This window comes from Nannobrachium achirus (genome assembly GCF_963921795.1).
Source record: "Nannobrachium achirus genome assembly, chromosome: 13".
NCBI lineage: Eukaryota > Metazoa > Chordata > Actinopteri > Myctophiformes > Myctophidae > Nannobrachium > Nannobrachium achirus.
Genome location: NC_137833.1, coordinates 65,949,981 through 65,975,678, shown reverse-complemented (window position 1 = coordinate 65,975,678; position 25,698 = coordinate 65,949,981).

Here is a 25,698-nt window from a genome sequence, read left to right as displayed (position 1 = left end):
GAAGTCATCGAGCTTTGCTTTTCTGCAGTGCACAAGTTAGGAGTATGTGTAACTCCAGAAGAAAAAGAGATAGAGAATTCAAAATCTGCTTAGAGGATATTTAGACCATTTTGGCCTAGCTAGGAAGTCCAGGAAACTTTGCTTTTCTGCAGTGCACAAAAGTCAATTTCAGAGTTAGGAGTATGTGTAACTCCAGAAGAAAAAGAGATAGAGAATTCAAACTCTGCTTTGAGGATAATTTAGACCATTTTGGCCTAGCTAGGAAGTCCAGGAAGCTTTGCTTTTCTGCAGTGCACAAGTTAGGAGTATGTGTAACTCCAGAAGAAAGAGAGATAGAGAATTCAAACTCTGCTTAGAGGATAATGTAGACCATTTTGGCCTAGCTAGGAAGTCCAGGAAACTTTGCTTTTCTGCAGTGCACAAAAGTCACTTTCAGAGTTAGGAGTATGTGTAACTCCAGAAAAAAAGAGATAGAGAATTCAAACTACGCACAGAGGATAATTTAGACCATTTTGGCCCAGCTAGGAAGTCATCGAGCTTTGCTTTTCTGCAGTGCACAAAAGTCACTTTCAGAGTTAGGAGTATGTTTAACTCCAGAAGAAAAAGAGATAGAGGATTCAAACTACGCTTAGAGCATAATTTAGACCATTTTTGCCTAGCTAGGAAGTTCAGGAAGCTTTGCTTTTCTGCAGTGCACAAGTTAGGAGTATGTGTAACTCCAGAAGAAAAAGAGATAAAGAATTCAAACTCTGCTTAGAGGATAATGTAGACCATTTTGGCCTAGCTAGGAAGTCCAGGAAGCTTTGCACAAGTTAGGAGTATGTGTAACTCCAGGAGAAAAAGAGATAAAGAATTCAAACTCTGCTTAGAGGATAATTTAGACCATTTTGGCCTAGCTAGGAAGTCCAGGAAACTTTGCTTTTTTGCAGTGCACAAAAGTCACTTTCAGAGTTAGGAGTATGTGTAACTCAAGGAGAAAAAGAGATAGAGGATTCAAACTACGCTTAGAGCATAATTTAGACCATTTTGGCCCAGCTAGGAAGTCAGGGAGCCTATATTTTCTGCAGTGTACAAAAGTCACTTTCAGAGTTAGGAGTATGTGTAACTCCAGAAGGAAAAGAGATAGAGAATTCAAACTACGCACAGAAGATAATTTAGACCATTTTGGCCCAGATAGGAAGTCATTGAGCTTTGCTTTTCTGCAGTGCACAAGTTAGGAGTATGTGTAATTCCAGAAGAAAAAGAGATAGAGAATTCAAACTCTGCTTAGAGGATAATTTAGACCATTTTGGCCTAGCCAGGAAGTCCAGGAAACTTTGTTTTTCTGCAGTGCACAAAAGTCACTTTCAGAGTTAGGAGTATGTGTAACTCCAGAAGAAAAAGAGATAGAGAATTCAAACTTTGCTTAGAGGATAATTTAGACCATTTTTGCCTAGCTAGGAAGTCCAGGAAGCTTTGCTTTTCTGCAGTGCACAAGTTAGGAGTATGTGTAACTCCAGAAGAAAAGAGATAGAGAATTCAAACTCTGCTTAGAGGATAATGTAGACCATTTTGGCCTAGCTAAGAAGTCCAGGAAACTTTGCTTTTCTGCAGTGCACAAAAGTCACTTTCAGAGTTAGGAGTATGTGTAACTCCAGAAGAAAAAGAGATAGAGAATTCAAAATCTGCTTAGAGGATAATTTAGACCATTTTGGCCTAGCTAGGAAGTCCAGGAAGCTTTGCTTTTCTGCAGTGCACAAAAGTCAATTTCAGAGTTGGGAGTATGTGTAACTCCAGAAGAAAAAGAGATAGAGAATTCAAACTCTGCTTTGAGGATAATTTAGACCATTTTGGCCTAGCTAGGAAGTCCAGGAAGCTTTGCTTTTCTGCAGTGCACAAGTTAGGAGTATGTGTAACTCCAGAAGAAAAAGAGATAGAGAATTCAAACTCTGCTTTGAGGATAATTTAGACCATTTTGGCCTAGCTAGGAAGTCCAGGAAGCTTTGCTTTTCTGCAGTGCACAAGTTAGGAGTATGTGTAACTCCAGAAGAAAAAGAGATAGAGAATTCAAACTCTGCTTAGAGGATAATGTAGACCATTTTGGCCTAGCTAGGAAGTCCAGGAAACTTTGCTTTTCTGCAGTGCACAAAAGTCACTTTCAGAGTTAGTAGTATGTGTAACTCCAGAAGAAAAAGAGATAGAGGATTCAAACTACGCTTAGAGCATAATTTAGACCATTTTGGCCCAGCTAGGAAGTCAGGGAGCTTTGATTTTCTGCAGTGTACAAAAGTCACTTTCAGAGTTAGGAGTATGTTTAACTCCAGAAGGAAAAGAGATAGAGAATTCAAACTACGCATAGAGGATAATTTAGACCATTTTGGCCCAGATAGGAAGTCAGGGAGCTTTGCTTTTTTGCAGTGCACAAAAGTCACTTTCAGAGTTAGGAGTATGTGTAACTCAAGAAGAAAAAGAGATAGAGGATTCAAACTACGCTTAGAGCATAATTTAGACCATTTTGGCCCAGCTAGGAAGTCAGGGAGTTTTGATTTTCTGCAGTGTACAAAAGTCACTTTCAGAGTTAGGAGTATGTTTAACTCCAGAAGAAAAAGAGATAGAGGATTCAAACTACGCTTAGAGCATAATTTAGACCATTTTTGCCTAGCTAGGAAGTCCAGGAAGCTTTGCTTTTCTGCAGTGCACAAGTTAGGAGTATGTGTAACTCCAGAAGAAAAAGAGATAAAGAATTCAAACTCTGCTTAGAGGATGATTTAGACCATTTTGGCCTAACTAGGAAGTCCAGGAAACTTTGCTTTTCTGCAGTGCACAAAAGTCAATTTCAGAGTTAGGAGTATGTGTAACTCCAGAAGGAAAAGAGATAGAGAATTCAAACTACGCATAGAGGATAATTAAGTGTGCCTGCTATGCAATAGCAAAACACTTATTGTAATCCGCCATACTTAAGTCATTAATTAAGTCTTTCGCCACGAATTTCTGCACGTAATAACTGCCGCACAATTTACGCCACCGCCGCAATATATACATCAAAACGTGCGGCTCGGCCGGGAATAGGTTGCTATTACTTTTCTTTCCGATCCGCGTTACCATTGCGACGTAATTCGCAAAAAACGACGCCAAAAAACCCCATTGACTTAGAATGGGGGAAACTTCGGCACGTAATAACTGCCGCACGATTTACGCCACCCCCGCAATATATACATCAAAATGTGCGGCTCGGCCGGGAATGGTGTGCTATTACTTTTCTTTCCGATCCGCTTTACGATTGCGATGTAATCCGCAAAAAACAACGCCCAAAAACTCCATTGACTTTGAATGGGGGACTCCGAAAAAAACCCAGAAACTTTGGCGCCACATAACTCTGCCATACTTTTGCCTAGCAACGTCATTTAAAATGTAAAATGCTCACACAACTTTGGTCTTTTTCCGACCAATAGGGATGAGCTGTAATTGATTAAGCCCCGCCCCCTCTTTAACAGGAAGTGCCCTTCACCAAACAGGAAGTGCCTCTATAACTCATGAACCGTTTGTCGTACAGACTCGCGGCTGGTGTCATACCTTTTCTTTTTTTCTCAATTTTTTTTTCTCAAATTTTTTTTTTCTCAAATTTTTTTTTTCTCAATTTTTTTTCTCAAATTTTTTTTTCTCAAAAATTTTTTTTTCTCAATTTTTTTTTTCTCAATTTTTTTTTTCTCCAAATTTTTTTTTCTCAAAAAATTTTTTTCTCAAAAAAATTTTTTTCTCACATTTTTTTTTCTCAAAACATTTTTTTTCTCAAATTTTTTTTCTCAAAATTTTTTTTTCTCAAAATTTTTTTTCTCAATTTTTTTTTCTCAAATTTTTTTTTCTCAATTTTTTTTTTCTCAAATTTTTTTTTTCCCAGAAACTTTGGCGCCACATAACTCTGCCATACTTTTGCCTAGCAACGTCATTTAAAATGTAAAATGCTCACACAACTTTGGTCTTTTTCCGACCAATAGGGATAAGCTGTAATTGATTAAGCCCCGCCCCCTCTTTAACAGGAAGTGCCCTTCACCAAACAGGAAGTGCCTCTATAACTTATGAACCGTTTGTCGTACAGACTCGCGGCTGGTGTCATACCTTTTCTTTTTTTCTCAATTTTTTTTTCTCAAATTTTTTTTTTCTCAAATTTTTTTTTTCTCAATTTTTTTTCTCAAAATTTTTTTTCTCAAAAATTTTTTTTTCTCAATTTTTTTTTTCTCAATTTTTTTTTTCTCCAAATTTTTTTTTCTCAAAAAATTTTTTTCTCAAAAAAATTTTTTTCTCACATTTTTTTTTCTCAAAACATTTGTTTTCTCAAATTTTTTTTCTCAAAATTTTTTTTTCTCAAAATTTTTTTTCTCAAAATTTTTTTTTCTCAAATTTTTTTTTCTTAATTTTTTTTTTCTCAAATTTTTTTTTCCCCAGAAACTTTGGCGCCACATAACTCTGCCATACTTTTGCCTAGCAACGTCATTTAAAATGTAAAATGCTCACACAACTTTGGTCTTTTTCCGACCAATAGGGATAAGCTGTAATTGATTAAGCCCCGCCCCCTCTTTAACAGGAAGTGCCCTTCACCAAACAGGAAGTGCCTCTATAACTTATGAACCGTTTGTCGTACAGACTCGCGGCTGGTGTCATACCTTTTCTTTTTTTCTCAATTTTTTTTTCTCAAATTTTTTTTTTTCTCAAATTTTTTTTTCTCAAATTTTTTTTTTCTCAAATTTTTTTTTTCTCAATTTTTTTTCTCAAATTTTTTTTTCTCAAAAATTTTTTTTTCTCAAATTTTTTTTTCTCAATTTTTTTTTTCTCCAAATTTTTTTTTTCTCAAAAAATTTTTTTCTCAAAAAATTTTTTTCTCAAAAAATTTTTTTCTCAAAAAATTTTTTTCCTCACATTTTTTTTTCTCAAAATTTTTTTTTCTCAATTTTTTTTTTCTCAAATTTTTTTTCTCAAAATTTTTTTTTCTCAAATTTTTTTTTCTCACATTTTTTTTTCTCAAAATTTTTTTTTCTCACATTTTTTTTTTCAAAATTTCTTTTTCTCAAAAAAGTTTTTTTCTCAAATTTTTTTTTTCTCACAAAACAATTTTTTCTCAAAAAACTGTCGTTAAAGTGCGACCCGTCATAACGGCCAAAAATGCTCCAAAACGCCACTAATTAGTCGAAATGGCTGACTTCCTGTTTGGTTTCTGATTGGCTGCTGGCCTTGTGACGTGGGTAGAGCTGCGAGGGCCCGGTCATCGCTGCTTGCAGCTTTAATTCATTAATCGTCCATGACCTTAATTGGGGCCTATTTCGCCAAACAGGAAGTGCCCCTCACCAAACAGGAAGTGACCCTTGATCTCGTGAACCGTTTGTCATACAGACACGCGGGTTGCGTCAAATGAAATAACGCTAATGCTAACACCAACCGCTACACAAGGTTGCACAGACTTAGCGAGCTGCAGGCACACTTAAAATTTCTTAGAAATTTTCTCTTCTAGTTTAAACCATTTTGGCCCAGATAGGAAGTCCAGGAAGCTTTGCTTTTCTGCAGTGCACAAAAGTCAATTTCAGAGTTAGGAGTATGTGTAACTCCAGAAGGAAAAGAGATAGAGAATTCAAACTACTTTTAGAGGATAATTTAGACCATATTGGACCAGCTAGGAAGTCATCGAGCTTTGCTTTTCTGCATTGCACAAGTTAGGAGTATGTGTAACTCCAGAGGAAAAAGAGATAGAGAATTCAAACTCTGCTTAGAGGATAATTTAGACCATTTTGGCCTAGCTAGGAAGTCCAGGAAACTTTGCTTTTCTGCAGTGCACAAAAGTCACTTTCAGAGTTAGGAGAATGTGTAACCCAATAACCCAATATATGCATATGCCCATAAGGGTTAGGACTCTCAATCGCCCCTTATCGCCCACGGTGGGCGATAGTAGAAAAACGTCCTATTCCTAACCCTAACCCTAACCCTAACCCCACAACTGGAACCATGGAACCAATCAAGCTTAGATCCAAAATTACAGCACTTTGGAGGCATCGTAGAAAAAAAACTGACAATTTTCTGAATCAGCAGGACCTATATTAGCTGTGTACAGCATCAAAACCCAATACATGCATAGGGTTAGAGAGAGAGAGATAGAGAGAGAGAGTGCTTTGTACCCAGGCAGTAGATATACAGCAGAGAGAGAGAGAGAGAGAGAGAGAGAGAGAGAGAGAGAGAGAGAGAGAGAGAGAGAGAGAGAGAGCACTTTGTACCCAGGCAGTAGATATACAGCAGAGAGAGAGAGAGATTGAGAGAGAGAGAGAGAGAGAGAGAGAGAGCGCTTTGTAGAGAGAGCGCTTTGTAGAGAGAGTGCTTTGCAGAGAGAAAGAGAGAGAGAGAGAGCGCACTTTGTACCCCAGGCAGTAGCTCCACAGCACAGAGAGACAGAGAGAGGGCGCGCTTTGTACCCAAGCAGTAGCTTTACTCCACAGAGAGAGAGCGCGCTTTTTACTCCAGGCAGTAGCTATACAGCACAGAGAGAGAGCACGCTTTTTACCTCAGGCAGTAGCTATACAGCACAGAGAGAGAGCGCGCTTTGTACCCCAGGGGGTAGCACTACAGCAAGGAGAGAGAGTGCGCTTTGAACCCCAGGCAGTAGCTATACAGCACAGAGAGAGAGCGCATTTTGTACCCAAGCAGTAGCTTTACAGCACAGAGAGAGAGTGCGCTCTGTACCCCAGGCAGTAGCTCGACAGCACAGAGAGAGCGCGCTTTGTACCCCCAGGCAGTAGCTCTTCATTAGGAGTATTCATAGGAGTATGTGTAACTTTGTACCCAGGCAGTAGATATACAGCAGAGAGAGAGAGAGATTGAGAGAGAGAGAGAGAGAGAGAGCGCTTTGTAGAGAGAGCGCTTTGTAGAGAGAGCGCTTTGCAGAGAGAAAGAGAGAGAGAGAGAGCGCACTTTGTACCCCAGGCAGTAGCTCCACAGCACAGAGAGACAGAGAGAGGGCGCGCTTTGTACCCAAGCAGTAGCTTTACTCCACAGAGAGAGAGCGCTCTTTTTACTCCAGGCAGTAGCTATACAGCACAGAGAGAGAGCACGCTTTGTACCCCAGGGGGTAGCACTACAGCAAGGAGAGAGAGCGCGCTTTGAACCCCAGGCAGTAGCTATACAGCACAGAGAGAGAACGCGTTTTGTACCCAAGCAGTAGCTTTACAGCACAGAGAGAGAGCGCGTTTTGTACCCAATTAGTAGCTTTACAGCAGAGAGAGATAGCGCGCTTTTTACCCCAGGTACAGCACAGAGAGAGAGCGCGTTTTTTGACCCAAGCAGTAGCTATACAGCACAGAGAGAGAGTGCGCTCTGTACCCCAGGCAGTAGCTCGACAGCACAGAGAGAGCGCGCTTTGTACCCCCAGGCAGTAGCTCTTCATTAGGAGTATTCATAGGAGTATGTGTAACTCCAGAAGAAAAAGAGATAGAGGATTCAAACTACGCTTAGAGCATAATTTAGACCATTTTGGCCTAGCTCGGAAGTCCAGGAAGCTTTGCTTTTCTGCAGTGCACAAAAGTCAATTTCAGAGTTAGGAGTATGTGTAACTCCAGAAAAAAAAGATAGAGAATTCAAACTACGCATAGAGGATAATTTAAACCATTTTGGCCCAGCTAGGAAGTCCAGGAAGCTTTGCTTTTCTGCAGTGCACAAAAGTCAATTTCAGAGTTAGGAGTATGTGTAACTCCAGAAGGAAAAGAGATAGAGAATTCAAACTACGCTTAGAGGATAATTTAGACCATTTTGGACCAGCTAGGAAGTCATCGAGCTTTGCTTTTCTGCAGTGCACAAGTTAGGAGTATGTGTAACTCCAGAAGAAAAAGAGATAGAGAATTCAAAATCTGCTTAGAGGATATTTAGACCATTTTGGCCTAGCTAGGAAGTCCAGGAAACTTTGCTTTTCTGCAGTGCACAAAAGTCAATTTCAGAGTTAGGAGTATGTGTAACTCCAGAAGAAAAAGAGATAGAGAATTCAAACTCTGCTTTGAGGATAATTTAGACCATTTTGGCCTAGCTAGGAAGTCCAGGAAGCTTTGCTTTTCTGCAGTGCACAAGTTAGGAGTATGTGTAACTCCAGAAGAAAGAGAGATAGAGAATTCAAACTCTGCTTAGAGGATAATGTAGACCATTTTGGCCTAGCTAGGAAGTCCAGGAAACTTTGCTTTTCTGCAGTGCACAAAAGTCACTTTCAGAGTTAGGAGTATGTGTAACTCCAGAACAAAAAGAGATAGAGAATTCAAACTACGCTTAGAGGATCATTTAGACCATTTTGGCCCAGCTAGGAAGTCAGGGAGCTTTGCTTTTCTGCAGTGCACAAAAGTCACTTTCAGAGTTAGGAGTATGTGTAACTCCAGAAAAAAAGAGATAGAGAATTCAAACTACGCACAGAGGATAATTTAGACCATTTTGGCCCAGCTAGGAAGTCATCGAGCTTTGCTTTTCTGCAGTGCACAAAAGTCACTTTCAGAGTTAGGAGTATGTTTAACTCCAGAAGAAAAAGAGATAGAGGATTCAAACTACGCTTAGAGCATAATTTAGACCATTTTTGCCTAGCTAGGAAGTTCAGGAAGCTTTGCTTTTCTGCAGTGCACAAGTTAGGAGTATGTGTAACTCCAGAAGAAAAAGAGATAAAGAATTCAAACTCTGCTTAGAGGATAATGTAGACCATTTTGGCCTAGCTAGGAAGTCCAGGAAGCTTTGCACAAGTTAGGAGTATGTGTAACTCCAGGAGAAAAAGAGATAAAGAATTCAAACTCTGCTTAGAGGATAATTTAGACCATTTTGGCCTAGCTAGGAAGTCCAGGAAACTTTGCTTTTTTGCAGTGCACAAAAGTCACTTTCAGAGTTAGGAGTATGTGTAACTCAAGGAGAAAAAGAGATAGAGGATTCAAACTACGCTTAGAGCATAATTTAGACCATTTTGGCCCAGCTAGGAAGTCAGGGAGCCTATATTTTCTGCAGTGTACAAAAGTCACTTTCAGAGTTAGGAGTATGTGTAACTCCAGAAGGAAAAGAGATAGAGAATTCAAACTACGCACAGAAGATAATTTAGACCATTTTGGCCCAGATAGGAAGTCATTGAGCTTTGCTTTTCTGCAGTGCACAAGTTAGGAGTATGTGTAATTCCAGAAGAAAAAGAGATAGAGAATTCAAACTCTGCTTAGAGGATAATTTAGACCATTTTGGCCTAGCCAGGAAGTCCAGGAAACTTTGTTTTTCTGCAGTGCACAAAAGTCACTTTCAGAGTTAGGAGTATGTGTAACTCCAGAAGAAAAAGAGATAGAGAATTCAAACTTTGCTTAGAGGATAATTTAGACCATTTTTGCCTAGCTAGGAAGTCCAGGAAGCTTTGCTTTTCTGCAGTGCACAAGTTAGGAGTATGTGTAACTCCAGAAGAAAAGAGATAGAGAATTCAAACTCTGCTTAGAGGATAATGTAGACCATTTTGGCCTAGCTAAGAAGTCCAGGAAACTTTGCTTTTCTGCAGTGCACAATAGTCACTTTCAGAGTTAGGAGTATGTGTAACTCCAGAAGAAAAAGAGATAGAGAATTCAAAATCTGCTTAGAGGATAATTTAGACCATTTTGGCCTAGCTAGGAAGTCCAGGAAGCTTTGCTTTTCTGCAGTGCACAAAAGTCAATTTCAGAGTTGGGAGTATGTGTAACTCCAGAAGAAAAAGAGATAGAGAATTCAAACTCTGCTTTGAGGATAATTTAGACCATTTTGGCCTAGCTAGGAAGTCCAGGAAGCTTTGCTTTTCTGCAGTGCACAAGTTAGGAGTATGTGTAACTCCAGAAGAAAAAGAGATAGAGAATTCAAACTCTGCTTTGAGGATAATTTAGACCATTTTGGCCTAGCTAGGAAGTCCAGGAAGCTTTGCTTTTCTGCAGTGCACAAGTTAGGAGTATGTGTAACTCCAGAAGAAAAAGAGATAGAGAATTCAAACTCTGCTTAGAGGATAATGTAGACCATTTTGGCCTAGCTAGGAAGTCCAGGAAACTTTGCTTTTCTGCAGTGCACAAAAGTCACTTTCAGAGTTAGTAGTATGTGTAACTCCAGAAGAAAAAGAGATAGAGGATTCAAACTACGCTTAGAGCATAATTTAGACCATTTTGGCCCAGCTAGGAAGTCAGGGAGCTTTGATTTTCTGCAGTGTACAAAAGTCACTTTCAGAGTTAGGAGTATGTTTAACTCCAGAAGGAAAAGAGATAGAGAATTCAAACTACGCATAGAGGATAATTTAGACCATTTTGGCCCAGATAGGAAGTCAGGGAGCTTTGCTTTTTTGCAGTGCACAAAAGTCACTTTCAGAGTTAGGAGTATGTGTAACTCAAGAAGAAAAAGAGATAGAGGATTCAAACTACGCTTAGAGCATAATTTAGACCATTGCGGCCCAGCTAGGAAGTCAGGGAGTTTTGATTTTCTGCAGTGTACAAAAGTCACTTTCAGAGTTAGGAGTATGTTTAACTCCAGAAGAAAAAGAGATAGAGGATTCAAACTACGCTTAGAGCATAATTTAGACCATTTTTGCCTAGCTAGGAAGTCCATGAAGCTTTGCTTTTCTGCAGTGCACAAGTTAGGAGTATGTGTAACTCCAGAAGAAAAGAGATAGAGAATTCAAACTACGCTTAGAGGATAATTTAGACCATTTTGGCCCAGCTAGGAAGTCAGGGAGCTTTGATTTTCTGCAGTGTACAAAAGTCACTTTCAGAGTTAGGAGTATGTTTAACTCCAGAAGAAAAAGAGATAGAGGATTCAAACTACGCTTAGAGCATAATTTAGACCATTTTGGCCCAGCTAGGAAGTCAGGGAGTTTTGATTTTCTGCAGTGTACAAAAGTCACTTTCAGAGTTAGGAGTATGTTTAACTCCAGAAGAAAAAGAGATAGAGGATTCAAACTACGCTTAGAGCATAATTTAGACCATTTTTGCCTAGCTAGGAAGTCCAGGAAGCTTTGCTTTTCTGCAGTGCACAAGTTAGGAGTATGTGTAACTCCAGAAGAAAAAGAGATAAAGAATTCAAACTCTGCTTAGAGGATGATTTAGACCATTTTGGCCTAACTAGGAAGTCCAGGAAACTTTGCTTTTCTGCAGTGCACAAAAGTCAATTTCAGAGTTAGGAGTATGTGTAACTCCAGAAGGAAAAGAGATAGAGAATTCAAACTACGCACAGAGGATAATTTAGACCATTTTGGCCCAGCTAGGAAGTCATTGAGCTTTGCTTTTCTGCAGTGCGCAAGTTAGGAGTATGTGTAATTCCAGAAGAAAAAGAGATAGAGAATTCAAACTCTGCTTAGAGGATAATTTAGACCATTTTGGCCTAGCTAGGATGTCCAGGAAACTTTGCTTTTCTGCAGTGCACAAAAGTCACTTTCAGAGTTAGGAGTATGTGTAACTCCAGAAGAAAAAGAGATAGAGAATTCAAACTCTGCTTAGAGGATAATGTAGACAATTTTGGCCTAGCTAGGATGTCCAGGAAGCTTTGCTTTTCTGCAGTGCACAAGTTAGGAGTATGTGTAACTCCAGAAGAAAAAGAGATAAAGAATTCAAACTCTGCTTAGAGGATAATTTAGACCATTTTGGCCCAGCTAGGAAGTCATTGAGCTTTGCTTTTCTGCAGTGCACAAGTTAGGAGTATGTGTAATTCCAGAAGAAAAAGAGATAGAGAATTCAAACTCTGCTTAGAGGATAATTTAGACCATTTTGGCCTAGCTAGGAAGTCCAGGAAACGTTGTTTTTCTGCAGTGCACAAAAGTCACTTTCAGAGTTAGGAGTATGTGTAACTCCAGAAGAAAAAGAGATAGAGAATTCAAACTTTGCTTAGAGGATAATTTAGACCATTTTTGCCTAGCTAGGAAGTCCAGGAAGCTTTGCTTTTCTGCAGTGCAGAAGTTAGGAGTATGTGTAACTCCAGAAGAAAAGAGATAGAGACCTGACAATTTACTGAATCAGCGGAACCTATATTAGCTGTGTACAGCATCAAAACCCAATATATGCATATGCCCATAAGGGTTAGGACTCTCAATCGCCCCTTATCGCCCACGGTGGGCGATAGTAGAAAAACGTCCTATTCCTAACCCTAGCCCTAACCCTAACCCCACAACTGGAACCATGGAACCAATCAAGCTTAGATCCCAAATTACAGCACTTTGGAGGCATCGTAGAAAAAAAGAAACCTGACAATTTTCTGAATCAGCAGGGCCTATATTAGCTGTGTACAGCATCAAAACCCAATATATGCATAGGGTTAGAGAGAGAGAGATAGAGAGAGAGAGTGCTTTGTACAAAGGCAGTAGATATACAGCAGAGAGAGAGAGAGAGAGAGAGAGAGAGAGAGAGAGAGAGAGAGAGAGAGAGAGCACTTTGTACCCAGGCAGTAGATATACAGCAGAGAGAGAGAGAGATTGAGAGAGAGAGAGAGAGAGAGAGAGAGCGCTTTGTAGAGAGAGCGCTTTGCAGAGAGAAAGAGAGAGAGAGAGAGCGCGCTTTGTACCCCAGGCAGTAGCTCCACAGCACAGAGAGACAGAGAGAGGGCTAGCTTTGTACCCAAGCAGTAGCTATACAGCACAGAGAGAGAGTGCGCTCTGTACCCAATTAGTAGCTTTACAGCACAGAGAGATAGCGTGCTTTTTACCCCAGGTACAGCACAGAGAGAGAGAGCGCGTTTTTTGACCCAAGCAGTAGCTATACAGCACAGAGAGATAGCGCGCTTTTTACCCCAGGGAGTAGCTCCACAGCACAGAGATATAGCGCGCTCTGTACCCCAGGCAGTAGCTCTACAGCACAGAGAGAGAGAGCGCGTTTTTTGACCCAAGCAGTAGCTATACAGCACAGAGAGAGAGTGCGCTCTGTACCCCAGGCAGTAGCTCTTAATTAGGAGTATTCATAGGAGTATGTGTAACTCCAGAAGAAAAAGAGATAGAGGATTCAAACTACGCTTAGAGCATAATTTAGACCATTTTGGCCCAGCTAGGAAGTCAGGGAGTTTTGATTTTCTGCAGTGTACAAAAGTCACTTTCAGAGTTAGGAGTATGTTTAACTCCAGAAGAAAAAGAGATAGAGGATTCAAACTACGCTTAGAGCATAATTTAGACCATTTTTGCCTAGCTAGGAAGTCCAGGAAGCTTTGCTTTTCTGCAGTGCACAAGTTAGGAGTATGTGTAACTCCAGAAGAAAAAGAGATAAAGAATTCAAACTCTGCTTAGAGGATGATTTAGACCATTTTGGCCTAACTAGGAAGTCCAGGAAACTTTGCTTTTCTGCAGTGCACAAAAGTCAATTTCAGAGTTAGGAGTATGTGTAACTCCAGAAGGAAAAGAGATAGAGAATTCAAACTACGCACAGAGGATAATTTAGACCATTTTGGCCCAGCTAGGAAGTCATTGAGCTTTGCTTTTCTGCAGTGCGCAAGTTAGGAGTATGTGTAATTCCAGAAGAAAAAGAGATAGAGAATTCAAACTCTGCTTAGAGGATAATTTAGACCATTTTGGCCTAGCTAGGATGTCCAGGAAACTTTGCTTTTCTGCAGTGCACAAAAGTCACTTTCAGAGTTAGGAGTATGTGTAACTCCAGAAGAAAAAGAGATAGAGAATTCAAACTCTGCTTAGAGGATAATGTAGACAATTTTGGCCTAGCTAGGATGTCCAGGAAGCTTTGCTTTTCTGCAGTGCACAAGTTAGGAGTATGTGTAACTCCAGAAGAAAAAGAGATAAAGAATTCAAACTCTGCTTAGAGGATAATTTAGACCATTTTGGCCCAGCTAGGAAGTCATTGAGCTTTGCTTTTCTGCAGTGCACAAGTTAGGAGTATGTGTAATTCCAGAAGAAAAAGAGATAGAGAATTCAAACTCTGCTTAGAGGATAATTTAGACCATTTTGGCCTAGCTTAGGAAGTCCAGGAAACGTTGTTTTTCTGCAGTGCACAAAAGTCACTTTCAGAGTTAGGAGTATGTGTAACTCCAGAAGAAAAAGAGATAGAGAATTCAAACTTTGCTTAGAGGATAATTTAGACCATTTTTGCCTAGCTAGGAAGTCCAGGAAGCTTTGCTTTTCTGCAGTGCAGAAGTTAGGAGTATGTGTAACTCCAGAAGAAAAGAGATAGAGACCTGACAATTTACTGAATCAGCGGAACCTATATTAGCTGTGTACAGCATCAAAACCCAATATATGCATATGCCCATAAGGGTTAGGACTCTCAATCGCCCCTTATCGCCCACGGTGGGCGATAGTAGAAAAACGTCCTATTCCTAACCCTAGCCCTAACCCTAACCCCACAACTGGAACCATGGAACCAATCAAGCTTAGATCCCAAATTACAGCACTTTGGAGGCATCGTAGAAAAAAAGAAACCTGACAATTTTCTGAATCAGCAGGGCCTATATTAGCTGTGTACAGCATCAAAACCCAATATATGCATAGGGTTAGAGAGAGAGAGATAGAGAGAGAGAGTGCTTTGTACAAAGGCAGTAGATATACAGCAGAGAGAGAGAGAGAGAGAGAGAGAGAGAGAGAGAGAGAGAGAGAGAGAGAGAGAGAGAGAGAGAGAGAGAGAGAGCACTTTGTACCCAGGCAGTAGATATACAGCAGAGAGAGAGAGAGATTGAGAGAGAGAGAGAGAGAGAGAGAGAGCGCTTTGTAGAGAGAGCGCTTTGCAGAGAGAAAGAGAGAGAGAGAGAGCGCGCTTTGTACCCCAGGCAGTAGCTCCACAGCACAGAGAGACAGAGAGAGGGCTAGCTTTGTACCCAAGCAGTAGCTATACAGCACAGAGAGAGAGTGCGCTCTGTACCCAATTAGTAGCTTTACAGCACAGAGAGATAGCGTGCTTTTTACCCCAGGTACAGCACAGAGAGAGAGAGCGCGTTTTTTGACCCAAGCAGTAGCTATACAGCACAGAGAGATAGCGCGCTTTTTACCCCAGGGAGTAGCTCCACAGCACAGAGATATAGCGCGCTCTGTACCCCAGGCAGTAGCTCTACAGCACAGAGAGAGAGAGCGCGTTTTTTGACCCAAGCAGTAGCTATACAGCACAGAGAGAGAGTGCGCTCTGTACCCCAGGCAGTAGCTCTTAATTAGGAGTATTCATAGGAGTATGTGTAACTCCAGAAGAAAAAGAGATAGAGGATTCAAACTACGCTTAGAGCATAATTTAGACCATTTTGGCCTAGCTCGGAAGTCCAGGAAGCTTTGCTTTTCTGCAGTTTACAAAAGTCAATTTCAGAGTTAGGAGTATGTGTAACTCCAGAAGGAAAAGAGATAGAGAATTCAAACTACGCATAGAGGATAATTTAAACCATTTTGGCCCAGCTAGGAAGTCCAGGAAGCTTTGCTTTTCTGCAGTGCACAAAAGTCAATTTCAGAGTTAGGAGTATGTGTAACTCCAGAAGGAAAAGAGATAGAGAATTCAAACTACTTTTAGAGGATAATTTAGACCATTTTGGACCAGCTAGGAAGTCATCGAGCTTTGCTTTTCTGCATTGCACAAGTTAGGAGTATGTGTAACTCCAGAAGGAAAAGAGATAGAGAATTCAAACTCTGCTTAGAGGATAATTTAGACCATTTTGGCCTAGCGAGGAAGTCCAGGAAACTTTGCTTTTCTGCAGTGCACAAAAGTCACTTTCAGAGTTAGGAGTATGTGTAACCCAATAACCCAATATATGCATATGCCCATAAGGGTTAGGACTCTCAATCGCCCCTTATCGCCCACGTTGGGCGATAGTAGAAAAACGTCCTATTCCTAACCCTAACCCTAACCCTAACCCCACAACTGGAACCATGGAACCAATCAAGCTTAGATCCAAAATTACAGCACTTTGGAGGCATTGTAGAAAAAAAAACTGACAATTTTCTGAATCAGCAGGACCTATATTAGCTGTGTACAGCATCAAAACCCAATACATGCATAGGGTTAGAGAGAGAGAGAGATAGAGAGAGAGAGTGCTTTGTACCCAGGCAGTAGATATACAGCAGAGAGAGAGAGAGAGAGAGAGAGAGAGAGAGAGAGAGAGAGAGAGAGAGAGAGAGAGAGAGAGAGAGAGAGAGAGAGAGCACTTTGTACCCAGGCAGTAGATATACAGCAGAGAGAGAGAGAGATTGAGAGAGAGAGAGAGAGAGAGCACTTTGTACCCAGGCAGTAGATATACAGCAGAGAGAGAGAGAGATTGAGAGAGAAAGAGAGAGAGAGAGAGCGCTTTGTAGAGAGAGCGCTTTGTAGAGAGAGCGCTTTGCAGAGAGAAAGAGAGAGAGAGAGAGCGCACTTTGTACCCCAGGCAGTAGCTCCACAGCACAGAGAGACAGAGAGAGGGCGCGCTTTGTACCCAAGCAGTAGCTTTACTCCACAGAGAGAGAGCGCGCTTTTTACTCCAGGCAGTAGCTATACAGCACAGAGAGAGAGCACGCTTTTTACCTCAGGCAGTAGCTATACAGCACAGAGAGAGAGCGCGCTTTGTACCCCAGGGGGTAGCACTACAGCAAGGAGAGAGAGTGCGCTTTGAACCCCAGGCAGTAGCTATACAGCACAGAGAGAGAGCGCGTTTTGTACCCAAGCAGTAGCTTTACAGCACAGAGAGAGAGTGCGCTCTGTACCCCAGGCAGTAGCTCGACAGCACAGAGAGAGCGCGCTTTGTACCCCCAGGCAGTAGCTCTTCATTAGGAGTATTCATAGGAGGATGTGTAACTTTGTACCCAGGCAGTAGATATACAGCAGAGAGAGAGAGAGATTGAGAGAGAGAGAGAGAGAGAGCGCTTTGTAGAGAGAGCGCTTTGTAGAGAGAGCGCTTTGTAGAGAGAGCGCTTTGCAGAGAGAAAGAGAGAGAGAGAGAGCGCACTTTGTACCCCAGGCAGTAGCTCCACAGCACAGAGAGACAGAGAGAGGGCGCGCTTTGTACCCAAGCAGTAGCTTTACTCCACAGAGAGAGAGCGCTCTTTTTACTCCAGGCAGTAGCTATACAGCACAGAGAGAGAGCACGCTTTGTACCCCAGGGGGTATCACTACAGCAAGGAGAGAGAGCGCGCTTTGAACCCCAGGCAGTAGCTATACAGCACTGAGAGAGAACGCGTTTTGTACCCAAGCAGTAGCTTTACAGCACAGAGAGAGAGCGCGTTTTGTACCCAATTAGTAGCTTTACAGCAGAGAGAGATAGCGCGCTTTTTACCCCAGGTACAGCACAGAGAGAGAGCGCGTTTTTTGACCCAAGCAGTAGCTATACAGCACAGAGAGAGAGTGCGCTCTGTACCCCAGGCAGTAGCTCGACAGCACAGAGAGAGCGCGCTTTGTACCCCCAGGCAGTAGCTCTTCATTAGGAGTATTCATAGGAGTAAGTGTAACTCCAGAAGAAAAAGAGATAGAGGATTCAAACTACGCTTAGAGCATAATTTAGACCATTTTGGCCTAGCTCGGAAGTCCAGGAAGCTTTGCTTTTCTGCAGTGCACAAAAGTCAATTTCAGAGTTAGGAGTATGTGTAACTCCAGAAGGAAAAAAGATAGAGAATTCAAACTACGCATAGAGGATAATTTAAACCATTTTGGCCCAGCTAGGAAGTCCAGGAAGCTTTGCTTTTCTGCAGTGCACAAAAGTCAATTTCAGAGTTAGGAGTATGTGTAACTCCAGAAGGAAAAGAGATAGAGAATTCAAACTACGCTTAGAGGATAATTTAGACCATTTTGGACCAGCTAGGAAGTCATCGAGCTTTGCTTTTCTGCAGTGCACAAGTTAGGAGTATGTGTAACTCCAGAAGAAAAAGAGATAGAGAATTCAAAATCTGCTTAGAGGATATTTAGACCATTTTGGCCTAGCTAGGAAGTCCAGGAAACTTTGCTTTTCTGCAGTGCACAAAAGTCAATTTCAGAGTTAGGAGTATGTGTAACTCCAGAAGAAAAAGAGATAGAGAATTCAAACTCTGCTTTGAGGATAATTTAGACCATTTTGGCCTAGCTAGGAAGTCCAGGAAGCTTTGCTTTTCTGCAGTGCACAAGTTAGGAGTATGTGTAACTCCAGAAGAAAGAGAGATAGAGAATTCAAACTCTGCTTAGAGGATAATTTAGACAATTTTGGCCTAGCTAGGAAGTCCAGGAAGCTTTGCTTTTCTGCAGTGCACAAGTTAGGAGTATCTGTAACTCCAGAAGAAAAAGAGATAGAGAATTCAAACTCTGCTTAGAGGATAATGTAGACCATTTTGGCCTAGCTAGGAAGTCCAGGAAACTTTGCTTTTCTGCAGTGCACAAAAGTCACTTTCAGAGTTAGGAGTATGTGTAACTCCAGAAGAAAAAGAGATAGAGAATTCAAACTACGCTTAGAGGATAATTTAGACCATTTTGGCCCAGCTAGGAAGTCAGGGAGCTTTGCTTTTCTGCAGTGCACAAAAGTCACTTTCAGAGTTAGGAGTATGTGTAACTCCAGAAAAAAAAGAGATAGAGAATTCAAACTACGCACAGAGGATAATTTAGACCATTTTGGCCCAGCTAGGAAGTCATCGAGCTTTGCTTTTCTGCAGTGCACAAAAGTCACTTTCAGAGTTAGGAGTATGTTTAACTCCAGAAGAAAAAGAGATAGGGAATTCAAACTCTGCTTAGAGGATAATGTAGACCATTTTGGCCTAGCTAGGAAGTCCAGGAAGCTTTGCTTTTCTGCAGTGCACAAGTTAGGAGTATGTGTAACTCCAGAAGAAAAAGAGATAGAGAATTCAAACTACGCACAGAGGATAATTTAGACCATTTTGGCCCAGCTAGGAAGTCATTGAGCTTTGCTTTTCTGCAGTGCGCAAGTTAGGAGTATGTGTAATTCCAGAAGAAAAAGAGATAGAGAATTCAAACTCTGCTTAGAGGATAATTTAGACCATTTTTGCCTAGCTAGGAAGTCCAGGAAGCTTTGCTTTTCTGCAGTGCACAAGTTAGGAGTATCTGTAACTCCAGAAGAAAAAGAGATAGAGAATTCAAACTCTGCTTAGAGGATAATGTAGACCATTTTGGCCTAGCTAGGAAGTCCAGGAAGCTTTGCTTTTCTGCAGTGCACAAGTTAGGAGTATGTGTAACTCCAGAAGAAAAAGAGATAGAAAATTCAAACTCTGCTTAGAGGATAATTTAGACCATTTTGGCCTAGCTAGGAAGTCCAGGAAGCTTTGTTTTTCTGCAGTGCACAAAAGTCAATTTCAGAGTTAGGAGTATGTGTAACTCCAGAAGAAAAAAAGATAGAGAATTCAAACTACGCATAGAGGATAATTTAAACCATTTTGGCCCAGCTAGGAAGTCCAGGAAGCTTTGCTTTTCTGCAGTGCACAAAAGTCAATTTCAGAGTTAGGAGTATGTGTAACTCCAGAAGGAAAAGAGATAGAGAATTCAAACTACGCTTAGAGGATAATTTAGACCATTTTGGACCAGCTAGGAAGTCATCAAGCTTTGCTTTTCTGCAGTGCACAAGTTAGGAGTATGTGTAACTCCAGAAGAAAAAGAGATAGAGAATTCAAAATCTGCTTAGAGGATATTTAGACCATTTTGGCCTAGCTAGGAAGTCCAGGAAGCTTTGCTTTTCTGCAGTGCACAAGTTAGGAGTATGTGTAACTCCAGAAGAAAAAGAGATAGAGAATTCAAACTCTGCTTTGAGGATAATTTAGACCATTTTGGCCTAGCTAGGAAGTCCAGGAAGCTTTGCTTTTCTGCAGTGCACAAGTTAGGAGTATGTGTAACTCCAGAAGAAAAAGAGATAGAGAATTCAAACTCTGCTTAGAGGATAATTTAGACAATTTTGGCCTAGCTAGGAAGTCCAGGAAGCTTTGCTTTTCTGCAGTGCACAAGTTAGGAGTATCTGTAACTCCAGAAGAAAAAGAGATAGAGAATTCAAACTCTGCTTAGAGGATAATGTAGACCATTTTGGCCTAGCTAGGAAGTCCAGGAAACTTTGCTTTTCTGCAGTGCACAAAAGTCACTTTCAGAGTTAGGAGTATGTGTAACTCCAGAAGAAAAAGAGATAGAGAATTCAAACTACGCTTAGAGGATAATTTAGACCATTTTGGCCTAGCTAGGAAGTCCAGGAAGCTTTGCTTTTCTGCAGTGCACAAGTTAGGAGTATGTGTAACTCCAGAAGAAAAAGAGATAGAGAATTCAAACTCTGCTTAGAGGATAATGTAGACCATTTTGGCCTAGCTAGGAAGTCCAGGAAACTTTGCTTTTCTGCAGTGCACAAGTTAGGAGTATCTGTAACTCCAGAAGAAAAAGAGATAGAGAATTCAAACTCTGCTTAGAGGATAATGTAGACCATTTTGGCCTAGCTAGGAAGTCCAGGAAGCTTTGCTTTTCTGCAGTGCACAAGTTAGGAGTATCTGTAACTCCAGAAGAAAAAGAGATAGAGAATTCAAACTCTGCTTAGAGGATAATGTAGACCATTTTGGCCTAGCTAGGAAGTCCAGGAAGCTTTGCTTTTCTGCAGTGCACAAGTTAGGAGTATGTGTAACTCCAGAAGGAAAAGAGATAGAGAATTCAAACTACGCACAGAGGATAATTTAGACCATTTTGGCCCAGCTAGGAAGTCATTGAGCTTTGCTTTTCTGCAGTGCGCAAGTTAGGAGTATGTGTAATTCCAGAAGAAAAAGAGATAGAGAATTCAAACTCTGCTTAGAGGATAATTTAGACCATTTTGGCCTAGCTAGGATGTCCAGGAAACTTTGCTTTTCTGCAGTGCACAAAAGTCACTTTCAGAGTTAGGAGTATGTGTAACTCCAGAAGAAAAAGAGATAGAGAATTCAAACTACGCATAGAGGATAATTTAAACCATTTTGGCCCAGATAGGAAGTCCAGGAAGCTTTGCTTTTCTGCAGTGCACAAAAGTCAATTTCAGAGTTAGGAGTATGTGTAACTCCAGAAGGAAAAGAGATAGAGAATTCAAACTACTTTTAGAGGATAATTTAGACCATATTGGACCAGCTAGGAAGTCATCGAGCTTTGCTTTTCTGCATTGCACAAGTTAGGAGTATGTGTAACTCCAGAGGAAAAAGAGATAGAGAATTCAAACTCTGCTTAGAGGATAATTTAGACCATTTTGGCCTAGCTAGGAAGTCCAGGAAACTTTGCTTTTCTGCAGTGCACAAAAGTCACTTTCAGAGTTAGGAGAATGTGTAACCCAATAACCCAATATATGCATATGCCCATAAGGGTTAGGACTCTCAATCGCCCCTTATCGCCCACGGTGGGCGAAAGTAGAAAAACGTCCTATTCCTAACCCTAACCCTAACCCTAACCCCACAACTGGAACCATGGAACCAATCAAGCTTAGATCCAAAATTACAGCACTTTGGAGGCATCGTAGAAAAAAAAACTGACAATTTTCTGAATCAGCAGGACCTATATTAGCTGTGTACAGCATCAAAACCCAATACATGCATAGGGTTAGAGAGAGAGAGATAGAGAGAGAGAGTGCTTTGTACCCAGGCAGTAGATATACAGCAGAGAGAGAGAGAGAGAGAGAGAGAGAGAGAGAGAGAGAGAGAGAGAGAGAGAGAGAGAGAGAGAGAGAGAGAGCACTTTGTACCCAGGCAGTAGATATACAGCAGAGAGAGAGAGAGATTGAGAGAGAGAGAGAGAGAGAGAGCACTTTGTACCCAGGCAGTAGATATACAGCAGAGAGAGAGAGAGATTGAGAGAGAGAGAGAGAGAGAGAGAGAGAGCGCTTTGTAGAGAGAGCGCTTTGTAGAGAGAGTGCTTTGCAGAGAGAAAGAGAGAGAGAGAGAGCGCACTTTGTACCCCAGGCAGTAGCTCCACAGCACAGAGAGACAGAGAGAGGGCGCGCTTTGTACCCAAGCAGTAGCTTTACTCCACAGAGAGAGAGCGCGCTTTTTACTCCAGGCAGTAGCTATACAGCACAGAGAGAGAGCACGCTTTTTACCTCAGGCAGTAGCTATACAGCACAGAGAGAGAGCGCGCTTTGTACCCCAGGGGGTAGCACTACAGCAAGGAGAGAGAGTGCGCTTTGAACCCCAGGCAGTAGCTATACAGCACAGAGAGAGAGCGCATTTTGTACCCAAGCAGTAGCTTTACAGCACAGAGAGAGAGTGCGCTCTGTACCCCAGGCAGTAGCTCGACAGCACAGAGAGAGCGCGCTTTGTACCCCCAGGCAGTAGCCCTTCATTAGGAGTATTCATAGGAGTATGTGTAACTTTGTACCCAGGCAGTAGATATACAGCAGAGAGAGAGAGAAATTGAGAGAGAGAGAGAGAGAGAGAGCGCTTTGTAGAGAGAGCGCTTTGTAGAGAGAGCGCTTTGCAGAGAGAAAGAGAGAGAGAGAGAGCGCACTTTGTACCCCAGGCAGTAGCTCCACAGCACAGAGAGACAGAGAGAGGGCGCGCTTTGTACCCAAGCAGTAGCTTTACTCCACAGAGAGAGAGCGCTCTTTTTACTCCAGGCAGTAGCTATACAGCACAGAGAGAGAGCACGCTTTGTACCCCAGGGGGTAGCACTACAGCAAGGAGAGAGAGCGCGCTTTGAACCCCAGGCAGTAGCTATACAGCACAGAGAGAGAACGCGTTTTGTACCCAAGCAGTAGCTTTACAGCACAGAGAGAGAGCGCGTTTTGTACCCAATTAGTAGCTTTACAGCAGAGAGAGATAGCGCGCTTTTTACCCCAGGTACAGCACAGAGAGAGAGCGCGTTTTTTGACCCAAGCAGTAGCTATACAGCACAGAGAGAGAGTGCGCTCTGTACCCCAGGCAGTAGCTCGACAGCACAGAGAGAGCGCGCTTTGTACCCCCAGGCAGTAGCTCTTCATTAGGAGTATTCATAGGAGTATGTGTAACTCCAGAAGAAAAAGAGATAGAGGATTCAAACTACGCTTAGAGCATAATTTAGACCATTTTGGCCTAGCTCGGAAGTCCAGGAAGCTTTGCTTTTCTGCAGTGCACAAAAGTCAATTTCAGAGTTAGGAGTATGTGTAACTCCAGAAAAAAAAGATAGAGAATTCAAACTACGCATAGAGGATAATTTAAACCATTTTGGCCCAGCTAGGAAGTCCAGGAAGCTTTGCTTTTCTGCAGTGCACAAAAGTCAATTTCAGAGTTAGGAGTATGTGTAACTCCAGAAGGAAAAGAGATAGAGAATTCAAACTACGCTTAGAGGATAATTTAGACCATTTTGGACCAGCTAGGAAGTCATCGAGCTTTGCTTTTCTGCAGTGCACAAGTTAGGAGTATGTGTAAATCCAGAAGAAAAAGAGATAGAGAATTCAAAATCTGCTTAGAGGATATTTAGACCATTTTGGCCTAGCTAGGAAGTCCAGGAAACTTTGCTTTTCTGCAGTGCACAAAAGTCAATTTCAGAGTTAGGAGTATGTGTAACTCCAGAAGAAAAAGAGATAGAGAATTCAAACTCTGCTTTGAGGATAATTTAGACCATTTTGGCCTAGCTAGGAAGTCCAGGAAGCTTTGCTTTTCTGCAGTGCACAAGTTAGGAGTATGTGTAACTCCAGAAGAAAGAGAGATAGAGAATTCAAACTCTGCTTAGAGGATAATGTAGACCATTTTGGCCTAGCTAGGAAGTCCAGGAAACTTTGCTTTTCTGCAGTGCACAAAAGTCACTTTCAGAGTTAGGAGTATGTGTAACTCCAGAACAAAAAGAGATAGAGAATTCAAACTACGCTTAGAGGATCATTTAGACCATTTTGGCCCAGCTAGGAAGTCAGGGAGCTTTGCTTTTCTGCAGTGCACAAAAGTCACTTTCAGAGTTAGGAGTATGTGTAACTCCAGAAAAAAAGAGATAGAGAATTCAAACTACGCACAGAGGATAATTTAGACCATTTTGGCCCAGCTAGGAAGTCATCGAGCTTTGCTTTTCTGCAGTGCACAAAAGTCACTTTCAGAGTTAGGAGTATGTTTAACTCCAGAAGAAAAAGAGATAGAGGATTCAAACTACGCTTAGAGCATAATTTAGACCATTTTTGCCTAGCTAGGAAGTTCAGGAAGCTTTGCTTTTCTGCAGTGCACAAGTTAGGAGTATGTGTAACTCCAGAAGAAAAAGAGATAAAGAATTCAAACTCTGCTTAGAGGATAATGTAGACCATTTTGGCCTAGCTAGGAAGTCCAGGAAGCTTTGCACAAGTTAGGAGTATGTGTAACTCCAGGAGAAAAAGAGATAAAGAATTCAAACTCTGCTTAGAGGATAATTTAGACCATTTTGGCCTAGCTAGGAAGTCCAGGAAACTTTGCTTTTTTGCAGTGCACAAAAGTCACTTTCAGAGTTAGGAGTATGTGTAACTCAAGGAGAAAAAGAGATAGAGGATTCAAACTACGCTTAGAGCACAATTTAGACCATTTTGGCCCAGCTAGGAAGTCAGGGAGCCTATATTTTCTGCAGTGTACAAAAGTCACTTTCAGAGTTAGGAGTATGTGTAACTCCAGAAGGAAAAGAGATAGAGAATTCAAACTACGCACAGAAGATAATTTAGACCATTTTGGCCCAGATAGGAAGTCATTGAGCTTTGCTTTTCTGCAGTGCACAAGTTAGGAGTATGTGTAATTCCAGAAGAAAAAGAGATAGAGAATTCAAACTCTGCTTAGAGGATAATTTAGACCATTTTGGCCTAGCCAGGAAGTCCAGGAAACTTTGTTTTTCTGCAGTGCACAAAAGTCACTTTCAGAACAACTCACAGAACAGAACAACCTGCTGGAACAACCTGCTGGACCCCAACCAGTCAGGTTTTAAACCGGCCCATTCCACAGAAACGGCACTCCTAGCAGTCACAGAAGCACTCCATGCTGCCCAGGCTGCATCCCACTCTGCAGTCCTGATTCTTCTGGATCTATCAGCGGCATTCGACACAGTGAATCACCAGCTGCTCCTGGACACCCTTGCTGACCTAGGCATCACCGGGACGGCACTAAAGTGGTTCTCCTCCTACCTGTCGGACCGGACCTACCAGGTCTCATGGAAAGGTTTGCTTTCATCCCCCCGAACCCTCCAAACGGGAGTCCCCCAGGGATCCGTACTTGGCCCTCTGCTGTTCTCCCTGTACACCAAATCCCTTGGTGCTGTAATCTCTGCTCACAATCTATCATATCACTGCTACGCTGATGACACTCAACTGTTTTTGTCCTTCCCCCCTTCTGCCACCCAGGTGGAAGAGCGCATTGCTGCATGTCTGGCCGACATCTCACAGTGGATGTCAGCCCACCACCTCAAGCTGAACCCGGACAAGACGGAGCTACTCTTCTTCCCAGCTAAGTCTTGCCCCATGCAAGATCTCACTATTTCCATAGATAATGCATTGGTGACTTCAGTTCCGACTGCTAGAAACCTTGGTGTGGTCCTGGACACCCAGCTATCATTTAAGGCACATATTGCATCAGTCACCCGGTCCTGTAGGTTCACACTCTATAACATCCGTAAAATCAGACCGTTCCTCACCCAGGAGGCAGCGCAGCTCCTCATTCAGACATCTGTCATATCAAAACTCGACTATTGTAACTCTCTCCTCACTGGTCTCCCGGCATGTGCACTTAAACCTCTCCAACTGATCCAAAATGCCGCGGCACGACTGGTCTTCAACCAGCCTAAGTTCTCACATGTCTCTCCCCTTCTCCGCAGCCTCCACTGGCTCCCGGTTGCGGCCCGCATGGAATACAAAACACTGATGCTGACCTTCAAAGCAGCCAAAGGTATGGCTCCTCCATACCTCCAAAAGCTGATCAACCCCTACACCCCCACTCGT